We start from the raw sequence: 22,841 nt of genomic DNA, 5'->3' as shown, positions 1-22,841 counted from the left end.
TATTTTGACTGAGAGTAGTGATTGGGTTATGATCAATATGTTCATAACTTGAAAGGGGTAGAATTTGGAATTTTTAAATATTTAACTTAGCCGGTGAATATATAATAGCTGACGTCTCCGGCGGCTCGACAGAAAAACACAAAAACTCGCGAGCGATCGCTATGAAGGTTGCGGGTGTGCCCACCAGCGCCAACTATCGGCCAGATACCGCATATACATGTAAACAGCTCCAGTTCTTCTCTGTCGGTCTGATCGACAAGTTGATTCCATTACTCGCTGTTAACCTGGAGTTTTTCAACAGTCTTGGTGAAGTACTTCTTTTTGGTTTGAGCTTTCGCAGTGCAGGTGTTTTATCTTCAACTTAAACTCTTGAACTCTTTTTTGGATAGATTTAATTGTTGATGACTTTGGATTGTTTTTGGACTTTCTTTGACTTTTCAAAATGGCTGACCCTTCTCCAATTCCTAAATTTCGTAAATGTAATGCTAGGGATTGTAATAAACGTCTTCCAAAGGCCTCTCTTGACCCACATACTGTGTGTTCTAATTGTCGGGGTAAAACCTGTCAATTAGGAGATCGGTGTGATGAGTGCGTGGTCCTTTCTGAATTCGATTGGCTTGAGTTTGACAAGTATTCTCGTAAGCTAGAGAGAGATAGGGTGAGGAGAAGTTCCTCTAGATCGTTAGAATTTTCCTCCTCCCATGCCCCTGAACCTAATCCTTCCCCAGTAGTAGTTGTGCCTGAACCCTCTACTAGCACTCATGAACCATCAATGCGGGATATGTTACGTGCCATTCAAGCTTTGGGCGAGAGAGTTGAGTCGTTAGCTACGGACCGTAATCAACTCATGGCGGATGTAAAAGAGTTAAAGTGTCAGAGTGCCACATTAGAAAATCGTGGGGAGAAAGTGATAAGTGCGCAAAGTGTTATCAGTGTTGCGACCGAGGGTTCGTCTGTTCGTGCCTGTTGTTCGCCTAGTCCGAGACCTCTTGCAAGCTCCCATGCCCCAGGGAGAAGTAATGTCGTAGGACTTATGGGTTCGAGAGGCTTTAACCAACGAATAGACGTTCCCTCTATGGTTTCAGGCGTGTCTCGTCAAGACCGCCCCTACCATAAGACGAGCGAGACGGTTTTCTCCTCGTCATCCGAAGGCTTATCGCGTAAGAAACCGGGGAGCAAGGTTTCGAGACCCTTAAAGCGAAAGTCAGTCCCTTCAGGACCGGTCCAGCGTCCTGGTTGTAGCCATTGGGACAGCTCTGACCCTGTGCAGTCATCGGAAGACTGCTCGCCGCCTAAACAGAAGCGTAACACAGGCTCCGAGAGTCTTAGTGTAGGCAATGTTTTGCAGTCACAGACGTTACCCTCGTCTCTTACCGCACCCATTCCCGTTGATCCTAAATGGGTTGTACTGCAAGACATGCAGAATAAGCTTGCCTCTCTTATGGAGGACTATTCTGCTGAGCAGGTTCACGATGATCCTCGCCGCTTAGCTGATCGAGATCCTGGCCGTCAGCCGCCCAAACGAGCCTTTGCTCGTCCTGTTGACGTTGATGTTACAAAGTCACGTCAGTCACGTTTTGTAGAGCCTCACTCGATGCAGTCCCGTGTTGACTTTCAGCCGCTTGTGGACGTTCAGCCGCTGCCGCATGCTCGTGTTGACGTTCAGGACGTTCGCCAACCAGCGAAGTTGACTTGTTTTGACGTTGAGCGTCAAGCACCGCAGTCAAGAGTTGTTTTGACTGCTCAGTCTAGGCAGTCAAGGCAGTCTCGAGTTGACGTCGAGCGTCCTCCCGCTCCTGTTGTTGTTGCTAGTCAGTCTGTTAAGCAGTTACATGACGTAGCGTCCTGGACTGCTACTGATGCTCCGGTGCGTGTGGACTCTGCTTGTCAAGCATTGCCACCAAGGCAGGTCTCTCCCTTGCTTGAGACTCATCAGTTGTCGGACGAAGCTCCTTCAGATGAGGACGTTGCTGATCCTCATCCTGATGATAATCCTTCAGATGTAGATGAACCTAAGGCTGTTCCTCCTTCGATGGATTTTAAGAAGATCATGATGATTTTCAAGGATCTTTTTCCAGATCACTTTGTTGCTGTTGCTCCTCGTTCGCCTCCGTCTGAGTTTGCTCTAGGCTTAGCTGCTACCAAGCCAGCCTTTACTAAGCTAGTGCTTTTTCGCTCTTCTATGAGGGCTTTACGTCTTCTAGGCGACTGGTTGGATACCAGGAGGAGTTTGGGGAAGACGGCCTTTGCCTTCCCTCCTTCTAAGCTTGCTTCTAGATCGAGCGTCTGGTATGACACGGGAGAAGTTCTCGGCTTGGGAGTCCCTGCCTCTGCCCAGGGTGACTTCTCAAGCCTCGTAGACTCTCCCCGTCGCCTGGCCATGAGACGCTCGAAGATTTGTTGGTCCTCCTCGGACCTTGAACATCTACTTAAAGGCGTATACAGGGCCTTTGAAGTGTTTAACTTTCTTGACTGGTCATTAGGAGCATTAAGTAGGAAGATCTCGTCTGCCGACCAAGATGTTTCCTTACTTATCATGTCCTGTATGGATAAAGCCATCCGCGATGGCTGCAATGAGCTCGCCTCCACCCTTACGTCGGGAGTCTTAAAGAAGAGAGAAACCCTTTGCTCTTTCCTTTCGGCAGGAGTTACTCCCTGTCAGAGATCGGAACTGCTCTTTGCTCCCTTATCAGCGGCCTTGTTTCCACAACAGCTGGTTAAGGATATAGCTGCTTCGCTTGTGCAGAAGGACACCCATGACCTGATGGCGTCCTCTGCTCGCAAAGGGGCTCCTTCTTCATCCTTTGCTGTGAGACCCAGGATCGAGACTCCTGCGTCTAGATTTATCCCGCCCTTTCGTGGCAGAGCTCCCAGCAGGGGAGGCTCTCGTGCCGAGGGAAAGAGAGGTAAGAAGAGAGGAGCCAAGTCCTCCCGTGGCAGAGTCTGACTGCCCACAGCCTTAGACAGCGGTAGGTGCCAGATTGAAGAGCTTCTGGCAGGCCTGGGAGAAGAGGGGTGCAGACCAAGAGTCTGTTCTGTTGCTCAGAGAGGGGTACAAAATACCGTTTGTACGCAAACCTCCTCTAGTAACAACTCCCATAGACCTCTCTCCCAGGTACCGAGAGGAGTCAAAGAGACAAGCCCTAAATCAAGAAGTGTCTCTGTTGCTAGAGAAGGGAGCGGTGGTGAAAGTCTCGGACCTTCAATCACTGGGGTTTTACAACCGTCTCTTCCTAGTCCCAAAGCATACAAGAGGTTGGAGGCCGGTGCTAGACGTCAGTGCGCTCAACGTTTTTGTTACAAAAACAAAATTCACGATGGAGACCACGAAGTCCGTCTTAGCAGCGGTCAGAGAGGGAGACTGGATGGTCTCTCTCGACCTACGAGATGCGTACTTCCACATTCCTATACACCCGGATTCCCAACCGTTTCTGAGGTTTGTTTACAGGAATGTGGTGTACCAGTTTCTAGCCCTGTGCTTTGGCCTCAGTCCTGCTCCTCTCGTGTTTACGAGGCTCATGAGGAATGTGGCAAAATTCCTCCATCTATCGGGAATCCGAGCCTCCCTGTACTTGGACGACTGGCTTCTCAGAGCATCGTCCAGTCATCGCTGTCTGCAGGATCTACATTGGACGTTGGGTCTGGCCAAGGAGTTGGGACTTTTGGTCAACTTAGAAAAGTCCCAACTGATCCCATCCCAGACTATTCTATATTTGGGGATGGAGATTCGCAGTCCAGTTTTTCGGGCTTTTCCGTCTGCCACCCGAATAGAACAAGCCCTGCTCAAAGTCCAACTAATGCTGAAAAGAGAACGTTGTTCAGTCGGGAGTTGGATGAGTCTCGTAGGGACTCTCTCATCCCTGGAGCAGTTTGTCTCGCTAGGGAGACTACACCTTCGGCCTCTCCAGTTCCATCTAGCCTCTCACTGGAACAAGGGCAAGACTTTAGAGACGGTATCAATCCCAGTCTCCGAACCAGTAAAGGCATGCCTGAACTGGTGGGACAGCAATATCAGTCTGAGAGAGGGACTATCCCTAGCAGTCAAGAACCCAAACCACGTGTTGTTCTCAGACGCGTCGGATTTGGGTTGGGGTGCGACCCTGGACGGTCGGGAATGCTCGGGTCTGTGGACCTCAAGTCAGAAGAGCATGCACATCAACGGCAAGGAGCTATTAGCAGTCCACTTGGCCTTGATGAAATTCGAAAGCATTCTTCGAAACAAAGTGGTAGAGGTCAACTCAGACAACACCACAGCTTTGGCGTACATCTCCAAGCAAGGAGGCACACACTCCCACACGCTGTACGAGATCGCAAGGGACCTTCTCATATGGTCAAGAAATCGAGGCATCTCCCTGTTGACGAGATTCATCCAGGGGGACTTGAACGTCTTGGCAGACTGTCTCAGTCGGAGGGGTCAGGTGATACCCACGGAATGGACCCTCCACAAGGACGTGTGCAAGAGTCTTTGGGCGACTTGGGGTCAACCCACCATAGACCTCTTTGCCACCTCGTTGACCAAAAGGTTACCGATCTATTGCTCACCAGTCCCAGATCCAGAGGCGATCCACATAGACGCGTTTCTACTGGATTGGTCTCATCTGGACTTATATGCATTCCCACCATTCAAGATAGTCAACAAGGTACTGCAGAAGTTCGCCTCTCACGAAGGGACAAGGTTGATGTTGGTTGCTCCCCTCTGGCCCGCGAGAGAGTGGTTCACCGAGGTACTTCAATGGCTGGTAGACATTCCAAGAAGTCTTCCTCTAAGGGTAGATCTCTTACGTCAGCCCCACGTTAAGAATGTTCATCAAAGCCTCCCCGCGCTTCGTCTGACTGCCTTCAGACTATCGAAAGACTCTCTAGAGCTCGAGGCTTTTCGAAGGAGGCAGCCAGTGCGATTGCGAGAGCTAGGAGAGCTTCTACCATCAGAGTATACCAGTCGAAGTGGGAAGTCTTTCGAGATTGGTGCAAGTCAGCATCTGTGTCCTTTTCCAGTACCTCTGTAGCCCAAATCGCAGATTTTCTTTTACATCTGAGAAATGTTCGCTCCCTCTCAGCTCCCACTATTAAGGGCTACAGGAGCATGTTGGCTTCGGTCTTTCGACATAGAGGCTTAGATCTTTCCAACAATAAAGATCTCCAAGATCTCCTTAAGTCTTTCGAGACCTCTAAGGAACGTCGTATGGCAACTCCTGGATGGAACTTAGACGTGGTCCTAAGGTTCCTCATGTCAGACAGGTTTGAGCCATTACATTCAGCCTCCCTGAAGGATCTCACCCTCAAGACGCTTTTCCTAGTGTGCTTGGCTTCGGCTAAAAGGGTCAGTGAAATTCATGCCTTCAGTAAGAACATCGGCTTTTCTACAGAGAAAGCCACATGTTCACTTCAACTTGGTTTCCTGGCCAAAAATGAACTGCCTTCTCGTCCTTGGCCTAATTCTTTTGATATACCTTGCCTGTCAGAGATCGTAGGCAACGAACTTGAAAGAGTGCTGTGTCCAGTTAGAGCTCTTAAGTTCTACTTAGCTCGTACTAAGTCCTTACGAGGTGGATCTGAGGCCTTATGGTGCTCAGTTAAGAAACCATCATTACCTATGTCAAAGAATGCTTTGTCATATTTTATCAGATTTTTAATCCGAGAGGCTCATTCTCACTTGAATGAAAAAGACCGATGCTTGCTTAAGGTTAAGACGCACGAAGTAAGAGCTATAGCAACTTCCGTGGCCTTTAAGCAAAATAGATCTCTGCAAAGTATTATGGACGCGACCTTTTGGAGAAGCAAGTCGGTATTCGCGTCATTTTACTTAAAAGATGTCCAGACTCTTGACGAGGACTGCTACACACTGGGTCCATTCGTTGCAGCGAGTGCAGTAGTGGGTGAGGGTTCTACCACTACATTCCCTTAATTCCAATATCCTTTTAATCTGTCTCTTGAAATGTTTTTAATCTTGTTTTTGGGTTGTACGGAAGGCTAAGAAGCCTTTCGCATCCTGGTTGATTTGGCGGGTGGTCAAATGTCATTTCTTGAGAGCGCCCAGATTAGGGGTTTGATGAGGTCTTGTTGTATGGGTTGCAGCCCTTGATACTTCAGCTCCTGGGAGTCTTTCAGCATCCTAAGAGGATGGCTGGGCTTCGTGAGGAAGACAGACTAACAAGGCAGAGTAATCGTCTAAGTCAACTTCCTTACCAGGTACCTATATATATTTGGGTTTTGTTATGATATAACTGTCAAAAACTCTAAGCATATGCGCTGTAAACTTTATTAATTCTGGTCTCTACCCACCACCATGGGTGTGAATCAGCTATTATATATTCACCGGCTAAGTTAAATATTTATAAATATTTTGATTATAAAATAAATTTTTGAATATACTTACCCGGTGAATATATAAATTAAAGGCCCCCCCCTTCCTCCCCGATAGAGACCCAGCGGGATGAGAAGAACTGGAGCTGTTTACATGTATATGCGGTATCTGGCCAATAGTTGGCGCTGGTGGGCACACCCGCAACCTTCATAGCGATCGCTCGCGAGTTTTTGTGTTTTTCTGTCGAGCCGCCGGAGACGTCAGCTATTATATATTCACCGGGTAAGTATATTCAAAAATTTATTTTATAATCAAAATATCATTTTTTCTACCTACTGTTAAAATAACGAACCCACTCTTAAAAACCTGATGGCGGAAGGAAAACACTCCGCCAACACTATGACGTCACAATCATATGACGTAAAGTACGTAGTTACTACGTAGCATGACTTGCTTATTCATTTCTTTTTCTATGCAGAGAATGAAAGGTAAAATTTTACTTATAAACCAAAAGTATTTACAGTATGTTTTTATAATATAAAAGGAATATACGTTTGTTCCGTAACCGAAATACAAACCACGCTATTTACAGAGGGTTTACCTTTTAGCGCAGCTGAAATGATGAGCCAATAGTTTTAACGAGGGTTAATTACCCCCGCGCTAGTTAGCGGGGGGTGGGGAAGGGTAGCTTGCTACCCCTCCCCCCTCCACACCCCGGTGACTTGCTTCACTTCACTTTTGGCTCGGCGGTGATCAGACGTGTCTGCTCATCGTCCTCGTGACAGCCTTTAATTTTCTGCTTTTTCTTTTCAGCGTGTGTGTTGGTTGGAAGTTGACCTTCAGTTATTTCTTTACAATGCGTACATGCCCTGGAGTTGCCGGTCGTCCTTGTGGGACTTTCATGTCGGACATAAATACGGATCCGCACACCCTCTGCCCTCAATGTTGGGGCCGACGGTGTGACCAGGAGAACATGTGCCGTGAGTGCAGGGAGTGGTCTGCCTCCCAGTGGGAGAGGTTTGGCCGTCGGCGTAAGAAGAAGTCCAAGAGAGACCGTTCTCCTCCGGGGTTAGCCTTGAAGGAGGAAGGTTCTCGGGACTCTTCTTCCGCCGCCCAAACCTCCTCCGAAGCTCCCCCTCGTCCGCCTCCTAAGGAGAATCGGCCGAGTGGGAGCGCAGGCCCTTGTTCTGTTTCCCGACCTTCGGTGGGGGGAGAGGGCGTCGCCTCCTATAGCGAGGCGGTTCCCCCTCCTCCTCCGGGGGAGGTTATTGATAATGCCTTATCCAGTGATGATCTTTTACAGATTTGGTCGTCCCTGGGGCTTAAGGGCTTGCCCTCCAGGGTCGCTCTTATTGACCTTGTCTCGTTGGGGGCCGCTGTTAAGCAGTCGCCGGCGGTAGCAGAGGTAGACCCTCTGTCTATTGTCGATGTCGTGGTGACAGAGGCCTCCGACGTGGCTGGGCAATCCGCCGCAGGTGCTGTTGCGGGTGATGGTGCTAAAGGCTCTCCTCCTCCTTCCGTACATCCTTCGAAGGGGGAAGTGAGTCCTTCGGTCTCGGCTGCTGCTCAGCTTCCTTCTGAGGGAAGTGCTTTGACGGAGACTCCCCTTCGGAGGACCGATGGTCCCGACGATCTTCCCCGTGGCCGCCTCGGCCGTAAGGCTCACCGTCCGCTACGCCACAAGGGCCTCCCTTCCCCTTACAGGGGGACTAAGAGGTGCCTTTTTGGGTCTTCATCCTCCGGGGGGGACTCTCCTCGTCAGCCTCAACCTACAGCTCCGCCTTCCTTGAACCTCTCTGCAGACCGCTCACCATCTCCTGCCAGATCTTCGCCTTCTGGAGAACTCGTCACCCGACGGGCAACGGTCCCTTCGGGGCTAAGGGATCCTTCCCTTACGCGAGCAGTGCTAGCGCACAAGCGCTCTCCTGCTCGCCAGCGCTCTCCTGATCTTCAGCGCTCTCCTGCTCGTCGGCTCTCTCCTGATGTTCGCCCCCCTCACCAGCGCTCTCCTGCTCGTCAGCTCTCTTCCGAGCGTCAGCGCTCATTTGAGGACCATCGCCCTGCGGTCTCTGACCACCCTTTAGTTCCCGCTGAGCTCCCTGCTCACCATCTGCCTGGTCCTGTGGCTACGCAACATCGTGCTGCGCGTGTGTCAAAAACACATGTTCGCCAAAGCGCCAGCGATCTCCCAGTTCCTGCTCGTGAACGCGCCGCGCCACCTGTCCTTTCACATGACACGCGTCGACCTTCTGCTCGCCAGCGATCAACTACGCGCCAGCGATTGCCTCCTCGCCAGCGTTCACCTGCTTGCCAGCGCGCACAGGCGATCTTAGTACAGTATCTCCTATTCAACAGCGACAGCCAGCGCGCCAACGTTCTCCAACGCTCCTGAAGGAACATGGTTCGCCAGCTTCTAGCTCGCCATCGCGCGATCGCTCGCCATTGCACGATCGCCCTCCTGCGCATGCTGATCACCATCGCACCCCATCACGCGATCGCCCACCTGCGCATGCTGCTCGCCATCGCTCACCATCACGCGATCGCCCTCCTGCGCATGCTGTTCGCCATCGCTCGCCATTGCACGATCGCCCTCCTGCGGATGCTGATCACCATCGCACCCCATCACGTGATCATTCACCTGCGCATGCTGCTCGCCATCGCTTGTCATTACGCGGTCATTCACCTGCGCATGCTGCTCACCATCGCACGCCAATGCGTCGACATGCCACATCGCACCATCGCCAACTTGAGCGACTGCACTCACCAGCTCGTCATCGATCGCCTGTGGATCTACATCGCCAGCGATCTTCCTCACCGTCGCGCTTGCATTCGTCGCCTCGGACACGCGTTCATTTACCTGCCCACCCTCGCGCCCACTCGCCCGCGCGACCGCTCGCCTGTGCGCCCGCGCGATCATCCACCTGCGCGCCCGCGCGACCATTCGCCTTCGCGCGACCATCGTTCGCGGCGAATTCCGCAGCCGGTGGTAGCAGCAGGAACGCGTGCTCCTAGACGGCACTCGGGATCACCTCCATCCAAACACGGGATCACCTCCATCCAAACACGGGTTGGTAGTGCAGGACGAGGAGAGGTTAGTACATCATTCTTCCCCACCTTCTTTTCAGGCAGGTACCGTGGTGTCCACTCCAAAGGATCGCCCGATCCCTTTCCCTTTAGCGAGGATTTCGGACTCTGTGTCCTTGGAGCAGCAGACTTGGTTTGGTCCTCTGGCACGGGCGTTAGTGAGGGTTATGAAACCAGCACTCGCCGGCCAGGGTAACAAACCAACGGCTGTCTCTCCTACGCTGAAGAGAAAGAGAGGAGTGGACTTCGTGGTGACTTCCCCCAGGGCGTAGTTGGTTCCCAAGAGGTCGGTCGCGAAGGTCCCTTCTCCTGCACGAGTACTCTCTCCTTCTCCCGTGGACGAGGCCTTTCCGTCCTCAGGTGAGTCCAGTGGGGCGGTAGTCTTCCCCTCGGCACCAGGGGGGGAGACTTCGCTTCATGCAGGAGAATCGTCTCGTGAGGAAGGGGCCCCTCGAACCTCGTTGTTGGGATCCTGTATCCCTCCCAGGAGGGAGTCCAAGGATTCCAAGACCGTCCCTAAATCCTCAGCAAGGATTCGTCAGGAACCCACGACTACCCAGGGGAATGTCCATGTATCACCCCAGGAAGAGATTCCTGGGGCAGGAGACTTAGCTGCCAGCCCGCAGGGAGGAGAACAGCAAGAATCCGAACATGCCTTCTGGCAGGTCCTAAGCCTGATAAGGCAACTTAACGGGCTTACGGATCCAGTCATCGCCCCCCGTGAAGGCAAAGACACGATTCTGGATGAAGTGTTTGACGTTCGGAAGGCCCCTAAGACCAGTGCGGCTCTGCCCTGGTCTCGGGGGCTGAAGAGTGCCAGGGCTAGGGCCAACGCTCAGCTCGCACTTCTTGCCTCCTCCAGTCGTTTCACTGCCGGGAACAAGCTCATCCCTCCTCCTTGCCTCCAGCAGAGGAGGTATTTCGAGATCCTGGGTGAGCACAACCTCGCTCTTCCTCTCCATCACTCTGTGGAGGAGCTGGCAAAGGGAGTTCCCCTTGAGAAACTCTCTGCCCGGCAGGTGTCGTTCTCGGCGGCAGAGATCCTTAACCACGAGAAGGTCGCTAAGTGTGCCATGGAGGCCACTTCGTGGCTGGACTTCTGGCTAGGATCTCTGGGCATCCTATTACGATCGGAGGACTTGCTCAAGGAGACCAATAGGAAGGCCCTAGAGACCTTCTTGCTCTCGGGCACCCGCTCCATCGAGTTTTTGGTGCACCAGGTTACCACCCTGTGGGCCAACTCGGTGTTGAAGCGTCGCGATGCTGTGTCCGAGAGATTCCATCCGAAGGTCCCCGCCGTAGATGTGTGTAGGCTCCGACATGCTTCCCTTCTGGGGGAGAGCCTGTTTGAGCCTCAAGACATGGAGTGAACGGCTGAGAGGTGGAGGAAATCCAGCACAGACTCCCTCCTCCATAGGGCCCTTACAACTCGGCCCTATAAGCTTCCAGCCCCGCCACAACAGCAGCAACAGCCTCGTAAGGCTCCCAAACAGGCACCGGCAGCTAAGAAGGTGGTGTCTAAGCCCCAGCCCTTTCTAGCCAAGGTCAAGAGGAGCGGTAAGTCCTCTAGGGGAGGCAAGACTCCTAGGGGTGGCGGCCGCGGCCGCAAGCCCTAGGGGTGGCAGTCCCCCTGCATGTCCACCTGTGGGGGGATGCCTTCAGCGTTGCGTCCGCAGGTGGCAGCAACACGGGGCCGATGCTTGGACGATCTCTGTGATCGGCCAAGGTTATCGCGTCCCGTTCACAACATCTCAACCTCCCCTGACAGCGAATCCAGTGTCGTTGAGCTCCTATGCCACGGGATCGGAAAAGGGGCTGGCCCTTCAGGCCGAAGTCGAGACCATGCTCGAGAAGGGTGCTCTCCAGGAGGTCGTGGACGGCTCCCCAGGCTTCTTCAGTCGACTCTTTCTTGTAGAGAAGGCTACTGGAGGCTGGATACCCGTCATCGATCTCTCAGCTCTGAACAGGTTTGTCAAACAAACCCGGTTCAGCATGGAGACAGCAGACACGGTCAGACTTGCGGTGAGACCACAAGACTTCATGTGTACACTGGATCTAAAGGACGCGTACTTCCAGATCCCAATCCATCCGTCTTCCAGGAAGTACCTGAGATTCTGCCTAGACAACAAGATCTACCAGTTCAGGGTGCTGTGTTTCGGTCTATCCACAGCTCCTCAGGTGTTCACTAGAGTGTTCACCCTGATTTCATCTTGGGCGCACAGGAACGGCATTCGTCTCCTTCGTTACCTGGACGATTGGCTGATCCTAGCAGACTCGGAGTCGACCCTTCTTCGGCACCGAGACAGGCTTCTGGATCTTTGCCAGGATCTGGGGATCGTGGTAAACCTCGAGAAGTCCTCTCTGCAGCCGTCCCAACGACTGGTTTATCTAGGCGTGCTAATAGACACCAATCTCCACAAAGCCTTTCCATCAGACGACCGGATAGCAAGGCTGAGGAGGGTGGCGGAACCCTTCCTCAGGCGAAAAGAACTCCCCGCCCAATCGTGGTTGCGTCTCTTAGGCCACCTATCCTCCCTGGCCCGTCTGGTTCCAAACAGTCGCCTCAGGATGAGATCCCTTCAATGGCGGCTCAAGTCCCGGTGGAATCAAGGATCCGATTCCCCGGATATTCTGATCCCAATGGGGTCTTTGGAACAGACGGACTTGCGGTGGTGGCTGGCCGACGAGAACCTGCGGAAGGGAGTGAGTCTTCTCGTCCTCCCCCCGGAATTGACTCTGTTTTCGGACGCGTCAAAAGAAGGGTGGGGGGCGCACGTTCTGAACCAAAGGGCCTCAGGCCTTTGGTCAGAATCAGAAAAGTGCCTACACATCAACCTGCTAGAATTGAAGGCCGTCTTTCTGGCTCTTCAGCAGTTCCAACGGTCCCTGGCGGGTCACTCCGTGGTGGTGATGAGCGACAACACCACGGTAGTGGCTTATATCAACAAGCAGGGAGGCACTTTTTCGCAACAGCTATCCCATCTTGCAGTAGAGACTCTGAGGTGGACCGAAACCCACTCGATAACACTATCAGCTCGCTTCATTCCTGGCAAGAGGAATGTGCTCGCCGACAGTCTGAGCAGGGCTTCGCAGATAGTGAGTACCGAGTGGTCTTTGGATCCTCAGATAGCCAACAAAGTCCTGACTTTGTGGGGTTCCCCGACTGTGGACTTGTTCGCGACAGCCTTGAACTTCAAGCTGCCCCTGTACTGCTCACCAGTCCCGGACCCCAAGGCATTCTGGCAAGATGCTTTCCAGCAACGGTGGGACAACATCGACGTGTACGCCTTCCCACCGTTCTGTCTGATGAGAAGGGTGCTCAACAGGACCAGACTATCGGTCAACTGTTCGATGACTCTGGTAGCTCCGCTATGGCATCACGCGGAATGGTTTCCGGACCTTCTGCAACTCCTCACGGAACTCCCAAGGGAGCTTCCTCCACGACACGAGCTTCTCAGACAACCCCACTCCGGCGTCCCTCACAGGGCCGTAGCCTCGCTTCGGCTTCACGCCTGGAGACTATCCAGCGTCTCCTCGCGGAGAGAGGCTTTTCGCAACAGGTTGCGGAGAGAATGTCTCGGCACCTGCGAAGGTCCTCTGAGGGAGTCTACCAAGCAAAGTGGAGAGTCTTTTGTGGTTGGTGTCGTGGAAGGGGTATCTCTCCACTCGATGCCACTATTCCAGCAATAGCGGACTTCCTCGTGTATCTGCGAGAAGAAATGCGCCTTTCTGTCTCGGCAGTGAAAGGCTATCGCTCAGCCTTAAGCTTGGCCTTCAGATTGAAGGGCGTGGATATTTCTTCATCGCTAGAACTCTCTTTACTCATACGTAGCTATGAGCTTACCTGCCCCCAGTCGGAAGTGAGACCCCCTCCTTGGAATGTGGTTCGAGTCCTCAGGTCTCTTAAGAGACCTCCCTTCGAGCCATTACGCCAGGCCTCCGATCGCCACCTGTCTTGGAAGACGGCTTTCCTACTCGCCTTGGCTTCGGCCAAGCGAGTTAGTGAACTTCATGGTCTCTCGTACGACATCGCCCATTCAAGGGGATGGGGTAGGTAACGTTCAGGTTCGTCCCTGAGTTTGTGGCCAAGACTCAGAATCCTGGAGTGCCGGATCCTCGGTTCGACTCTTTCAGGATCGCGAGTCTCCGTTCTGTAATAAGCGACCCAGACCAGCTGCTACTATGTCCAGTGAGGTGTCTGAGGCACTACCTGAAGAGAACGGCTGCAGTCCGTCCTCATGTGCGAGCTTTGTTTGTGAGCACAGGCAGGACAAAGAGGAGGGTCACCAGGAACACCATCTCAGCTTGGATTCGAAGGGTTATCCACCATGCCCTGAATCCTGACCCTCCTCCGTCACGTCGCCCTCGGGCCCACGATGTCAGGGGTATTGCTACATCCCTGGCCTTCAAGAGAAACTTCTCTGTGACACAGGTACTTCAAGCTGGGGTCTGGAAGCGTCAAACAACCTTCACAGCCCACTACCTGCAAGACGTGACCCATAGGAGCCTCGATATGTTTTGTATCGGCCCTGTGGTGGCTGCACAACAGCTGGTCTAACCTCAGGCTCCTTTTTGGACAAGTAGCAGTAGGTTGAGGGCGTTGTTACCCGGTCTTAGTCTGCGTGAATGAAAGAGTATGTCTGACCCTTACTTCTTTCTTCATTCTCCCCTCTCTTGGGGAAGCAGCATCCTGGTCCTCGCATAGCTGACCTCGACCTCTGCAGGTAACCCATGCTTCTTTGTGCTCCTAGTATTAAGCTTAATACTGTTGCGTCTCCCATACCCTGACGAGGTGGTATGGGGAACGTCCTATCCTAGAATTCCTATCTGAAGGTCTCAAGGTCAACTTCATAGGACGAGTCACACTCTCCTCCTCACACTGCTTATGTAGGCCACTTGTTCCTAGCGATGCTAGGAACTTGTGAGGTACAGGGGCTCCCTCTCTCTAGTGCTGCTCACTGAGGGATCGAGCCCCCGGGCAAGCCGAAGTCAGTAAGGCTGGGGACTTTCCACCCTTCCTAAGGGGTAAGTCACCCTCTGTAAATAGCGTGGTTTGTATTTCGATTACGGAACAAATGACAAATTCGAAGATAATTTGTATTTTTCCTAACCATACAAACCTTAGCTATTTACACATATGTGCCCGCCATCCCTGACCCCCAAGTCAAGTCCTACCTCTAAGTGAAGAGAAGCAAGTCACCGGGGTGTGGAGGGGGGAGGGGTAGCAAGCTACCCTTCCCCACCCCCCGCTAACTAGCGCGGGGGTAATTAACCCTCGTTTAAACTATTGGCTCGTCATTTCAGCTGCGCTAAAAGGTAAACCCTCTGTAAATAGCTAAGGTTTGTATGGTTAGGAAAAATACAAATTATCTTCGAATTTGTCATTATTTTTAAGAATATATTTGTCCTATTAGTATACTTTATTTAGATACTCATTGATCTATTTTCAGAGTTTAGATAAAACTAGCGTACAGTTAAAGTTACGCTACGTAGTTCTCAGACAATCGATACAGTCTCACAAATTACTTTGTATCGTTATTTATTTTTGTTTTCGATATTGGGATTTCTAATATTAATCAAATAACCTATTGCATTCTCATTCAAGCCCTTGGCGGAAGAGTAATGTCTCTCGCAGCGGGCAGGTCTATTTCTGGTCTTATGTGAAAGAGTATAAAAAGTGCAATTTTCAGTGCTAAATTAGTGCAGTGAATTTAATCAGTCAGTGGAGGGTGCGTCTGCTCGACCCTGTCGTTATCCTAGCCTTAGACCTCTTCCAAGCTCCCCAACCCCTGGGAGAAGGAATGTCGATCTGCGAAAGGAAACGAGAGGCGTTAGTGCTCGAGCAGACGTCCCCTCGAGTGTTCCTGTTGACGCTTCCCAGAACGCTCGCCCTCGCCGTAGGAAACGCGAGGTAAAAGTGTTATCTTCGGTCTCAGTTGATTCAGCTCACAGTCAGGGCTGGCGTCTTATGTATTTCCCTTCCTTCTAGACAAGAAGAGTTGCTCGTCATGTCGCCGAGCGTTTAGATGCTTAACACCATAAGCTAGCGTCAAGAAGGACGCCGAGCGTTAAAGAATGGACTACATCACGCTAAGCGCCGAGTAGCTGGAAGTCATGACACGTAACACCGAGTGTCAGAGCATTGGACGGCAAGCGTGACGTCGAGCGTCCGGCACTACTAACAATGCTATAAGAGTTTGACACGATGTTTGGAACTGAGTGCAACTTCTTTGTCTCTCTTGTTGGATGAGCGAACGTCATAGTTCTGAGCGTCTGAATCGCGAGCGTCATTGTTCCGAGAGTCACGTGGCGCCGAACGTCAAGCAGTTGCATGGCGTCTAGCGTCCAGCAGTTGGACTTGACATCGAGTGTCAATCAGTTAGCCGTGACGCCGAGCGTCAAGCAGTTGCATGACGTCAAGCGTCCAGCAGTTGGACTTGACGTCAGGTGTCAAGCTTGACGCCGAGCATCAAGCAGTTAGATGTGACGTTGAGCATCAAGCCTCGGACGTCGTGCTTACACCAGTCGAGCTGAACGTCGAGATTGTGAACGTCTTAGCTCCTTTAATAGTAACTCTGATAGACCTCTCTGCCAGATACAGAGGGGAGCCAAAGAGACAGGCTATGCAACATCAAATGTCTCTCTTCTTGGAGAAGGAGGCTATTGATCGGTCCTGGATTTAAGTGCTCTCAACGCCTTCGTTCAGAAGACAGAGTTCTCCATGGAGACATCGAAATCAGTCCTAGCAGTAGTAAGAAATGACGACTGGATGGTCTCTTTAGACCTCCAGGATGCTCTCTTCCACATCCTCATCCATCCGAACTTCAAGCAATACCTGAAGGTTCGTGTATGGGAGGAAGTTGTCCAGTTTTGGGCTCTTTGTATCGGCCTAAGCACCACCCCTCAATAGATGGTGCGCCTGCTAGGACCTGTCGTTCTTCTAACCATAGACCTCTTCCAAGCTCCCCAACCCCTGGGAGAAGGAATGTTGACCATAGACCTCTTCCAAGCTCCCCAACCCCTGGGAGAAGGAATGTCGACCATAGACCTCTTCCAAGCTCCCCAACCCCTGGGAGAAGGAATGTCGAACGACAAAAGGAAACGATATGCTTTAGCTCCCGAGTAGTTATCATCTCGAGCATACCTGCTGACGCTTTCCAAGACGCTCGCCTTCTCATAGGGAAGCTGAGGTTAAAGTGTTTTCGCCATCTTTGGATGACGAAGCGCCCAAGCGAGGCTGGTGTCAAGCTTCCAGACCTCTGAAGAGGAAGATGGACACAGTCAATCAGCGTCCTATCATGGCACCGCAAGTTACTGGTTGTAGGCTTTGGAGCAGTCCTGAGCGTTTTCATTCTACCGAAGAAAGCTCTCCTGCCAAACGTCCTTTAAGGACGTCGGCAACTGTCAAGAGATGTCCAACTCACCCAGTTGCAGGACAGTTGTCTGAGCCTGGCATGACCTCGGTTCATGCTCCTCCTCCACCATCAAACTGGTTATCGTCCTCTGGACGCTCTGCGCGTTCTTTAAACGGCATAGAAAGTGAGTTTGTGGTAGACGTGAGGTCTCTTGTACCACAACAAATGGACCCTAATTTTAATATGCTGCAAGATATACAACAGAAACTCTTCGCTCATGCAAGTTTATAAGCCTGCGGACAACAAGAGAGTAGCAGGCCTGGACCCTGAGCGTCAGGAAGCTTCACACCTGGACGCCAAGCGTCGTAAGGCTACTAGTCGAGAGGTTCTTGACGACGAACGTCTTTTCAACTTCCTTGTTAAAGGGCGTTTGTTCCGTAACCGAAATACAAACCACGCTATTTACATTGGGGTTTACCTTTTAGCACAGCTGAAATGGCGAGCCATTAGAATTTAACGAGGGTGTATTACCCCCGCGCTAGTTAGCGGGGGGGTAGGGGAGTGGTAGCTAGCTACCCCTCCCCCCCTCACACACAGGTGAATGCTCACTTTCACTTTTGGCTCGAACTGGGACAGACGTCTCTGTCTTGGTCCTCGCTTGGCAGCCATTGTTTGTTTTGTCTTTACTTAATCGCTTACTTTTCTTTTACTCAATATATTGTAAACATGTTTTCATGTTTGTATATATATTTGAGTATAGAAATCAGTAAGTTTCCTTTTCAGAGTTGTGTGTGTAGTGTACGATATCTCCGTGGAGTCCTCGGCAGTTAGGCCACCACGGCGTAATTTTATGGGTTGCGATCGAGTTTGACTTCGGTCTTTCTCTCTCTCTCTCTCTCTCTCTTGAGGTCGTTCACCCCTTTTACTACGTGTTACTACGCCCTTGTAGCTTCCTTCCCGTGTGGGGGTGTTGCTACGCCGTACGTTTTGTTTCAATTAGTTTATGAATCTAATTGTAGTTGTTAATTTTTCAGCTTGTAGAACGATTCCTTTCGGGGTTTTCGTTCTTTCTTTAGTGTTCATTCTTTTTTTTTTTTAAATTACATAATTACATAGATTCATAATTATAATTGTTATAATTCTGTTTTGGTTACAGCTCTCCTTCCGTGAGTGTAAGTGGTTGTGAGGGCACGTGCCTGTTGTGTAATTCTTGTTTCCTTTCCCTCGGGATTCCTCTTCGGAGCCTTCCTGGGGGAATGAATGTGTACTAATGTTTTTTGTTTTTATTTTTTTACAGTTACCGATCTAGTTCGTTTCTGCAATATGGCTACGGTGTGAGCTGTCTTGTGGAGGCCTGGGGATTCGGCTGTTGCTGCCTCCCTTTGGATTTTCGTCAGGGGCGTGTCTCCTTCTACTGGAAGTACTCCCGTGACGATTGACAGCTCTCCAGTTCATTTTAGAACTCAGGAGGCTTGCCTCCTTGGGTGGGTAACTTTCCTTCCGAGGGAAGTTTTTCCTGTCCAGGCTTGAGTTTTTCCCCTTTTGGGGGGTTCTTCTCTTGCCTTTTTTCCTGCGACTATGCTCTTGGTGCTGAGCGGTCACACCTGCAGTTTTGCTCAAGGGGCTGGGCAACTGCAGGAGCCCCTCTTCGGAGGATTGCTCCCTTTAGGTCACTGGCTGACCAGTCTCTTCTACGAAGTGTTTCTCTTTCGTTCGCGAGAGAGTACACTCATAGAGACTCCTCTTCGGAGGATTCTTCTGCTGCTGTTGCTGTTGGCCTCCTTCGCCGTAAGGCTCACTGTCCGCCTCGTCGTAAGGGCTTCTCATCTCCCTATAAGGGGGCTAAGAGGCGCCTTTTTGAATCTACGTTTGCAGCCTACAACTCCTTCATCCGCCCTGATGCAGATGGACAACGGTCTTCCCGACGGACAACGGTCTTCCCGACGGACATCAGTCTCCCGGCGTACAGGAACGGTCTTCCGGCCTGCTCCTGCTCAGTGTTAGCGCACTGGCGCTCTCCTGCTCATCAGCGCTTCCTGATCGCTAGTGCTCTCCTGTTCGCCAACGCTCTCCTGTTCGTCAGCGCTCTCCTGCTCGTCGGCGCTCTCCTGATGTTCGCCCTCCTCGCCAGCGCTCTCCTGCTCATCAGCTCTCTTCTGAGCGTCAGCGCTCATTTGAGGATCATCGCCCTGCGGTCTCTGTCCATCCTACAGTTCCTGCTGAGCTCCCTGCTCGCCATCAGTCTTCTGACTCTGTGGCTACGCGACATCGTTCAGCGCGTGTGTCAAAAGCACATGTTCGCCAACGCGCCAGCGATCTTCCTGTTCCTGCTCGTGAACGCGCCGCGCCGCGCCACCTGTCCTTTCACAGGACACGCGTCGACCTCCTGCTCGCCAGCGATCACCTGCTCGCCAGCGATCACCTGCTCGCCAGCGATCACCTGCTCGCCAGCGATCACCTACGCGCCAGCGATCATCTGCTCGCCAGCGTTCACCTGCTCGCCAGCGCGCACAGGCGATTTTAGTATCGCCTATTCACCAGCGTTCTCCCACGCGTCAACGATCGCCTACGAGCCAGCGTTCACCTGCTCGTCAGCGCGCACAAGCTATTTTAGTATCGCCTATTCACCAGCGTTCTACGCGTCAGCGATCACCTGTTTCTCGGCGATCTCCGGACCGCCCGCGTGTGTTACAGCCTGCGCGCCAACGTTTTCCAACGCTTCTGAAGGGACATGGTTCGCTAGCTACTAGCTCGCCATCGCGCGATCGCTCACCTGCGCATGCTGCTCGCCAACGCGTCGCCATGCCACAACGCGCCATCGCCTACCTGCGCGTCTGCTCTCACCAGCTCATCACCGAATGCCTGTTGATCCACATCGCCAGCGGTCTTCCTCACCCACGCGGCAGCGCGTTTCCTCGCCAACGCTTGCGTTCGCCGCCTCGGACACGCTCTCATTCACCTGCCCACCCTCGCGCCCACTCGCCTGCGCACCCGCGCGATCATTCGCCCGCGCGACCGCTCGCCTGCGCAATCGCTCGGCCACGCTCCCTCGCGACCATCGTTCGCGGCGAACTCCGCAGCCGGGGGTAGCAGCAGGAACGCGTGTTCCTAGACAACGCTCGGGATCGCCTCCACCCAAACACAGGTTGGTAGTGCAGGACAAGGATACTACTGAGGAGAGGTTAGTACACCATTTTCCCCACCTTCTTTTCAGGCAGGTACTGTGGTGTCCACTCCAAAGGATCGCCCGATCCCTTTCCCTTTAGCGAGGATTTCGGACTCTGTGTCCGTGGAGCAACAGACTTGGTTTGGTCCTCTGGCGCGGGCGTTAGTGTGGGTTATGAAACCAGCACTTGCCGACCAGGGTAACAAACCAACGGCTGTCTCTCCTACGCTGAAGAGAAAGAGAGGAGTGGACTTCGTGGTACTTCCCCCAGGGCGAAGTTGGTTCCCAAGAGGTCGGTCGCGAAGGCCCCTTCTCCTGCTCGAGGGCTGTCTCCTTCTCCCGTGGACGAGGCCTTTCCGTCCTCAGGTGAGTCCAGTGGGGCGGTAGTCTTCCCCTCGGGACCAAGGGGGGAGACTTCACTTCATGGAGGAGAATCATCTAGTGAGGAAGGGGCCCCTCGAATCTCTTTGTTGGGATCCTGTATCCCTCCCAGGAGGGAATCCAAGGACTCCAAGACCGTCCCGAAATCCTCTTCAAGGATTCGCCAGGAACCCATGACTACCCGGGGGAATGTCCACGTTTCACCCAGGAAGAGATCCCTGGGGCAGGAGACTTAGCTGCCAGCCCGCAGGGAGGAGAACAGCAGGAATCCGAACATACCTTCTGGCAGGGCCTAAGCCTGATAAGGCAACTTAACGGGCTTATGGATCCAGTCATCGCCCCCCGTGAAGGCAAAGACACGATCTTGGATGAAGTGTTTGACGTTCGGAAGGCCCCTAAGACCAGTGCGGCTCTGCCCTGGTCTCGGGGGCTGAAGAGTGCCAGGGCTAGGGCCAACGCTCAGCTCGCACTTCTTGCCTCCTGCCCTGTTCTCGGGGTCTGAAGAGTGCCAGAGCTAGGGCCATCCTTGAGAAGAGTTTGTTTGTGCCCAAAGACAGAGACATAGAGAGCGGCTGTGCGGAGGAAGTCGACTTCCGTTTTCACTCCTCCAAGGTGCTTTCTTCCAGACACTGCAGGTCTCCAGCGCCTTTTTCTTTCAACCACGTCGGCCTAAGTTATCGGCTACGACAACTGAGACAAGGTGTCCAATTGCAGTTTCCTCCTGTCAGGAACAGATGGCACAGGAGGCTCCCCCGGGGGGGCCATAGTCCTAAAGGGAGCGGCAGAGTTCACGAACTCTAGGATGGCAGGTTTCACGCTGGGAGGATGCTTAAGGTTACTCATCCGGATGACAGCGTCCCGATGCCCATTCCCGCACGATCTCTGTGATCAGCCAAGGATATCGCGCCTGCCGTCTCTGTCAGCGAATTCAGTGTCTCTGAACCTCTATGCCATAGCGTCGGCAAGAGTTGCCCGTTTGGGCATAATGATCCATACCTTAGGCGAAGGTCCTCCATAGGATCATCAACGGCTTCACCCCGGCTTCTTCAGTCGATCCTTTCTTGTAAGGAAGTATCTGAGACGGGAGTTCCGTAGTCGACCTCTCAGCCCTGATCAAGTTTGTCGAACAAACTTCGGCCAGCGTAGAACAGCAGAATCGATCAGACTGGTAACGAGGCGACAGGACTCCTTAAACCCTGGATCGGAAGGACGGGTACTTTCAGTTTCCATTCCATCCATCTTCCAGGGAGCTCGTGGAATTCAGCCTAGACTGCAGGTATTCCTGCTTATGATGCAGTGTGGCGATCCCGCCGTGGCATCGCAGGTTTTTTTCCCCAGAGAACTCCCCCTGCTTCCTCATGGCCGCTCAGGTGCAGGCTTCCGCCTCCTTCGCTTTTTGGAGGGCTGGTCAACTCCGGTAGGCTCGGGTTCGACCTTCTTCAGCGCCGGGACAAGCTTCCGGATGCTTACCATGAGTGTGGGTTCATGGTATTTTGCTAGGAGCCTTCTCTTCTTCTGCCTCAACATCTGGAGTATCTGGCCATGATATTGAGTCAACGGCCCTACCACGTTGGAAACCCCGCTTCTCGTCCGTCCAGCGAGGGTAAGCAACGTCGGTTCTGGTCGGTACTTGGATGGGTGACCACCTGGGGACGCCAGATTCTGTTGCCACATCCTCCGAGCCTTCCCTTCAGTTGACTGTGGCAAGGCTGAGGAGAGTCGCAGTACCTGTTCTCAGTCAAGCAGAGCTTTCAGCCCTACCTTGGAGCGTTTCCTAGTTCTCCTTTCCTCATTGACCCGTCTATAGTCCGAACGGTCGCCTCAGGATAAGTTCCATGTGGGGCAGTCCAAGTTCCGGTGGTTTCAGGCAACGATTAACCGGACCTCCTGGCCCCTATGCGACCAGCGGAACTATTAGACCTGCAATGGGTGTTGACCTATGGAACCTCTTGATGGGAGTGGATATTCTCGTCCTTTCCCCACATTCTTGATGCTTTTCTCGGACTCGTCAAAGAAAAAGGTGGGGGGGGGGGGAGGGCATGTTCCGGTCCAGGCCTATGGTCAGGACCTGAAGGATACCTCTCCATCATTCAGACAGGCTTAGGGGCCGTAGTCTGGCCCCTCTACAGATCCTACAGCTCCTGCCGAGTCGCTCCGTGCGCGTCGACTTCATAATTCTGGCGTGTTCTAACCAGCAGGGGACGCATTTTCACACCTTCACATCTTGCAGTAGAGATACCGAGATGATTGAGATACTCTCAATACCACCATCGGCTCTCTCATTCCAGGCAGAGGAATGTTCTCTCAGACTATCCGAGCAGAGCCTCGTAGAGAGAGTGTACCTGGGGGTCTTTGGCCTTGAGTAACCAGCAAGTCCTGGTCTGGGGGACCTGATCGCGACAGCTTGGAACCTCAAGCTTCCGCTGTTCTTCCCCCCCCAGTCTCAGACCCCGAGACTCTGGCAAGATGCATTCCAGTGATGGTGGGACAACTTCGACGCCTGCGTCTTCCCTCCTTTTTGTCTGTGGAGAATGGGTCTCAACAAGACCAG

The 22,841-nt window shown here is 52.6% G+C and overlaps 1 protein-coding gene and 1 pseudogene across 1 annotated transcript in view; both read left to right on the top strand.

Moving 5' to 3' along the window:
* The window catches only part of LOC137615259 (nucleolar pre-ribosomal-associated protein 1), a 321,164-nt gene that overhangs the window by 2,666 nt on the left and 295,657 nt on the right, over positions 1–22,841 (top strand). The window lies entirely within an intron of this gene.
* On the top strand, positions 21,843–21,961 carry LOC137615583 (5S ribosomal RNA; annotated as a pseudogene).

Source organism: Palaemon carinicauda, chromosome 21 (assembly GCF_036898095.1).
Source record: "Palaemon carinicauda isolate YSFRI2023 chromosome 21, ASM3689809v2, whole genome shotgun sequence".
In the NCBI taxonomy this organism is placed as follows: domain Eukaryota; kingdom Metazoa; phylum Arthropoda; class Malacostraca; order Decapoda; family Palaemonidae; genus Palaemon; species Palaemon carinicauda.
This window is presented reverse-complemented; position numbering and strand designations above follow the sequence as displayed.